We start from the raw sequence: 6,000 nt of genomic DNA on the forward strand, positions 1-6,000 counted from the left end.
AACACTGACTACCATTCTGCACTTGAAGCCTATTACGAAAATTACAGCTATCTTATCCAAAAGACCTAAGCACTAACAGAGGCCTCTGCCCCTCCAGAAACCAATGGATCTGCACAATGGCAACATATTCCAATGGCATTCCTCAGCCTGGAGCTACCACAGAGCTCTGTTCTCATCACCAAGGCATTTTTCAATTACTCGGCAAGGGTATATGTCCTCCTATACCTCACAGGGCTAGAGAGAGGAGTCAGGTAGAATGCATGTGATAAACTTACTCTACCATTCTTAGCTTCCTATGCTTTCCATTATCCTCCTCAGCTAGAGATGTTTAGAGAAGAATGTTGGCCATTACTGAAGTCAAATTTTCAGTCAAATAACCAAGCGAACTGTTAGAGCCATCTGCAGTTGCTCAAGTTTATACATAAAATCCAAACTCTTGTTAAGACTAGACCTAAAAATAAATTTGACTCAATTTAAATTAAGTATATGCATATCAGTATGTTTCATCCTCCTAAATCTGCTTTTCTTAGAATCCAGTCCCATATATTACTTTCAAGTTGCTGATGGCACAAATTAGCTTGCTACCTGATATGCCAATCATCCCTGAGAAAGAGGAGGACTGACTCAATTATGGGCCTGTACAAACTGAGAGGTGTACAGTTAAATCATGAACAGAACAGTGTCTTTTTTGCCTATAAAACTTCGTCACTGGTCTCTAACCTCTGATTATACACTGTTGCTCTTACTACCTGGCAATCTCTCAAATCTACATTTTTAATTTTTTTTTCCATTTACACAACCACCACCCCAAGGTAAGGTACTATAGTCACCCATCTGAAGTATTACAATTACCTCCTAGTCTTTTGAAAATGTAATTGTTACATAACATTCAGCCAAGGAAATTATAATTAAAACATGAAGTCATTAAATAGTTATAAACTCTTCTCGCCCTGGAGTGATTCCATCCTGTGTGGCTGTTTTCAGGAGCCGTAGTCGTTTACCTCCGTCTGCCTTCTCGCCCACCCAAGTGCATGCCACTATCCCATGGAAGATTCGATGGACATGGACATGAGCCCCCTGAGGCCCTAGAACTATCTTTTCAGTTGTGAACTAAAGGACGACAAAGATTATCACTTTAAAGTGGATAATGATGAAAATGAACACCAGTTATCTTTAAGAAAGGTCAGTTTAGGGGCTGGTGCAAAGGATAAATTGCACATTGTTGAAGCAGAGGCAATGAATTACAAAGGCAGTACAATTAAAGTAACACTGACAACACTGAAAATGTCTGTACAGCCCATGGTTTCCTATGGGGGCTTTGAAATAGTACCACCTATGGTCTTAAGTTTGAAGTGTGGTTCAGGCCCTGTGCATATTCGTGGACAGCACTTAGTGGCTGTGGAGGAAGATGCAGAGTCAGAAAAAGAGAAAGAGTATGTGAAACTATTTTTTTTTTTTTGGAGAGGTTTTTGCTATAGGGTACGTGTGCTCGCCAGAAAGAGAGAGACAGAAAGTGAGAAATCACCCACCAGGGGTATGGCCACGCCACAATCCCTTCTCCTCCATTCTCCTCTCAGGATCGTGGGCACACACGCACATGTGCCAGGCGTGAGTTTAAGCCGCCAGGTCCAGGACTCGAACCGCGGTCGACTACGTGGGAGTCCAGCGACATAGCCATTATGCTAACTGCTGGTCCCAAGGACGTGAAACTCTTAAATATATCTGGAAAGCAACCTTCCCCTGGAGGTGGTAGCAAAGTTCCACAGAAAAAAGTAAAACTTGCTGCAGATGAAAATGATGATGATGATGATGAAGATGATGACTTTGAATATGAGGAAACAGAAGAAAAAGCTCCAGTGAAGAAATCTGTATGAGATACTCCTGGCAAAAATGCTCAAAAAATCAAACCAGAACGGAAAAAACTCAAAACCGTCAACACCAAGATCGAAAGGTCAAGAGTCATTCAAAGAGGAAAAACACCAAAAACACCAAAAGGACCTAGTTCTGTGGAAGACATTAAAACAAAAATGCAAGCAAGTATAGAAAAAGGTGGTTCTCTTCCCAAAGTGGAAGCCAAGTTTATCAATTACATGAAGACTTGCTTCTAGATGACTGGCCAGGAGGCTAGTCAAGATCTCTGGCAGTGGAGGAAGTCTCTTTAAGAAAACAGTTTAAACATTTTGTTAAATTTTTGTGTTTTATTTCATTTCTGTAACAGTTGATATCTGGCTGTCCTTTTTCTAATGCAGAGTGAGAACTTCCTCTACCATGCTTGGTAAATGTTGTCCAGGTTCCATTGCCAAGAATGTGTTGTCTAAATGCCTGTTTAGTTTTTAAAGATGGAACTCCACCCTTTGCTTGGTTTTAAGTATGTATGGAATGTTATGGTAGGACACAGTAGTAGTGGTGGTCAGACATGGAAATGGTGGGGAGACAAAAATATACATGTGAAATAAACTCAGTATTTTAATAAAGTGAAAAAATAGTTATAAACTCTTCTCTACAAAAATCATTTTGGGGAACCAGCAGTTAGCGTAATGGCTATGTCGCTGGACTCCCACGTAGTCCACCGTGGTTCGTGTCCCGGACCCGGTGGCTTAAAACTCACGCCGGGCGCGTGTGCGTGCGTGCCCAAGATCCTGAGAGGAGAATGGAGGAGAAGGGATTGCGGCGTGACCATCCCCTCTGGGGGGTGATTTCTCGCTTTCTGTCTCTATGTCTCTCTCTGTCTGTCTGGCGAGCGCATGCGCCCTACAGTGAAAATCTCTCCAAAAAAAAAAAAAATCATTTTGTAGCTCTATGGAGAATGGAAGGAAACGGGTGGCGGAGAAGAAGTAGAAAAATGAGTACTAGGTTGAATCAGACATGTTTTAGCTATGAAGATACGATGATGACAAGAGACAATAGGATATAAATGTTGGGGTAGTTGTGGAGATGAAGAGGAGAAAAAGAGATAAAAATATGAAGATAGAGAGAAGAAAAAAGATAATAATGACAGGTTTCTATGGAGTAGATACAGAGCCATTTACTAAGAAGACAGGTGTGAATCTGTAAAGCATCACATGGTGAGACAAAGCAATCTGGGGTCTCTGTAAACTTTTCATGTAAAGCTAACAGGAGTCAATCATGAAGGTCCACTCTGGTGACCTTAATATCATAACTGGATTTTTACACCCTCTCAAGATCATTATTTTTTTTTTTTTGAGAGAGAGGATTTTGCTATAGGGCGTGTGCGCTCGCCAGACAGACAGAGAGAGACAGAGAGATAGAAAGCAAGAAATCACCCCCCAAGGGGGATGGCCACGCCACAATCCCTTCTCCTCCATTCTCCTCTCGGGATCTTGGGCACACATGCACATGCGCCCGGCATGAGTTTTAAGCCACCGGGTCCGGCACGCAAACCACAGTCGACTACATGGGAGTCCAGCAACGTAGCCATTACACCAACTGCTTGTCCCTCAAGATTATTAATTTTAACACATGAATTTTTGTAAGATAAATTCAAACCATAGTACAATCTTTAGTTTCAAATAAGCCATGGAGAAGAGGGGCAGCTATCTAAGTAAAGGTATATTTCCAATATGCAGTCATGGACCATAACATGTCATTTCAGTCAACAATGGACCACATATAGGACAGTGATTTTATAAGGAGAATATAAGCTATACAAATCTAGAGGGTAAATTATATCCTATAGGCTTGCATTAGTACATTTTGATCCACAAAACGATGAAATCATCTAGTGACGCATTTCTCAGAACATATTCTCATCATTAAAGACACATGACTATAGATGCTATTTATGATTTGTGATGTGTGTTGGTGGAGATGTGAAAAAATAAGAACCCTCATACATTGCTAGTGGGAGTGTAAAATGATGCAGCTGTTGTGAAAAAGATTTTGGCAGTTCCTCAAACATTTCACACAGAATTGCCATATTACCCAGCAATTCTACTCATAGGTATATGTCCCAGAGAACTAAAAACAGGATCTCAAACAGATTCTCTTAGGCAAATGTTCATAGCAGTACTCTTTGCAACAGCCAAAAGGCGGAAGCAATCCAAGTTTCCATTTGTGAATGAATGAATAATCAAATTGCCAGATATCAATATGTCAGAGGGAGTGTACAGTCACCAGAAAAAGATAGAAAGACAGAGAAGGTGAATGAAAAGCAACCCCTGAGGGCTGTCGTCATGCCACTATCTCTTCTCTTCCATTTTCCCATCCTGTTAGGATTTGGGGCACAAATGTACTTGCATGTTTATCAAGCCAACAGAACCAAGATTCAAACTATGTGGGTAGCCACATGGGATCCAACTTTCTTAACCACTATGCCTTAGAGCCAGCCCAATAAATTTGAATATTATTCAACTATTAAAAGGTTACTTATAGTTACTACAACATAGATGAACTTTAAAGACATTACATAGAGTCAAGCCATTCCCCAAAGGTCAGACATTATATAACTCATCTAATATGAAATACCTAGAACAGGCAAATTCACAGAGACAGAAATCATATTGGTGATCCTCAGGACTAGAGAAAGGAAGAGATGGGAAGTTATTTAGTTTTGTCTTGTTTTCATTTCTTTCTTAATCTCTAATTTACATATAATAGTTGTATATATTTATGGGGTACAGGGTGGTCTTTCAAAACAGTATGGAATGTGTAATGATCAAGTCATAGCAGTAAATATATTCACCATCTCCAAAATGTATAATTACTCTGTGTTACATTCAAAATACACTCTTCTACTTTGAAATAAATATTTTTTAAAGATACCATTTGTATTTTTTTAAGGATTATTTTATTTAACTTTATTTATATCTCTATTTATTCTAATTTGACCAGAGAGAGACAGAGTGAAAGAGAGAGAGTGAGAGAGAAAGCAAGCTGCCAGGTCCGGGACTCAAACCATGGTCAGCCATGTGGTAGTCCAACGCCTTTAACCGTCACGCTGCCTGCCAGCCCCAACTTTGAAATAAATATTGAATTGTCACCAGCTTTATTCCACCATGCTGTAGTACTCTATAACCCTGCTATAGTTTAAATGTGTCTCTAAAAACTTACATGTTGAGATTTGGTTATGATGGGATTAAGAGAGGAAAAGCTTAATGCAACTATGGGATTGGAAGATGAGGCCTCTGGGGGGAGATTAGGATTAAGATTCCCAGCAAAAGGCCCCCATGATGAACTCCTGGTAGATTTATAAGGAAAGAGAATAAAACTAGAATAGATATACATTGAAATAGTAACATGCATTCTTGTCCTCCACCATATTGTGGCTCTTGGACCTTGAACCTTCCAACCATGAGTTGAATAAACCTCTATTTTTATAAATTACCCCAAATCAGGTACTTTCCATTATTAGCAACAGAATGAACTAAAACAATCCTATTCCACTTATTTACATGTACTCTTGTATCTGTTAAACAAGTTGTCACTATTCCCCACATCTCCTTCTTCTTTCCAGTTTAATAATTTAATTTTATCAAAGTATTGGTCTCTAATAGATCTGAAAATCAAAAAGAAAAAATTAAAAATAAAAAAGTCTAATCCTTTACCGTAATTTAGAAAGCACTGACTTTAAGTATGGTTATAAATATAATCACTTAGGGAGAGAAATCTAGAGGGAAAAAAAACTTATGTTTAGCAATTAGGTGTGATTATGTGTGTTTTCCTTGCTGTCCTCATCATCTTGAAGCATCAGAAAATTATAGAAATAGAAATGTAATTCCTTGAATTACCACATTGTCCATATCTCCTCATCACCATTAATAATATTTACATAGTGCTTACTTTTCGCCAATCTTTATGTGGATTATCTCATTTAATCTTCACATAATTTCAGTGGAACGTATCATTATCACTACATTATAGGTTATAAAATTAAGAGTAAGGGAATTTCAAAAACTTATCTATGTCACATAGTGTCTTAATTCCATTTAGGCTGCTAAATTTAGATGGCGTAATTTATAAACATTAGTAATTTATTGCTCG

The 6,000-nt window shown here is 38.7% G+C and overlaps 1 protein-coding gene and 1 pseudogene across 1 annotated transcript in view; one reads left to right on the forward strand and one right to left on the reverse strand.

Annotated features, from left to right (window-relative positions):
• Positions 1-6,000, reverse strand: part of LOC102498438 (1,4-alpha-glucan-branching enzyme) — a 162,657-nt gene that overhangs the window by 129,376 nt on the left and 27,281 nt on the right. The window lies entirely within an intron of this gene.
• Positions 1,045-2,162, forward strand: LOC106736456 (nucleophosmin-like; annotated as a pseudogene).

The sequence above is a fragment of the Tupaia chinensis genome, unplaced genomic scaffold (genome assembly GCF_000334495.1).
Source record: "Tupaia chinensis unplaced genomic scaffold, TupChi_1.0 Scaffold140508_1, whole genome shotgun sequence".
NCBI classification, from domain to species: Eukaryota; Metazoa; Chordata; class Mammalia; order Scandentia; family Tupaiidae; genus Tupaia; species Tupaia belangeri.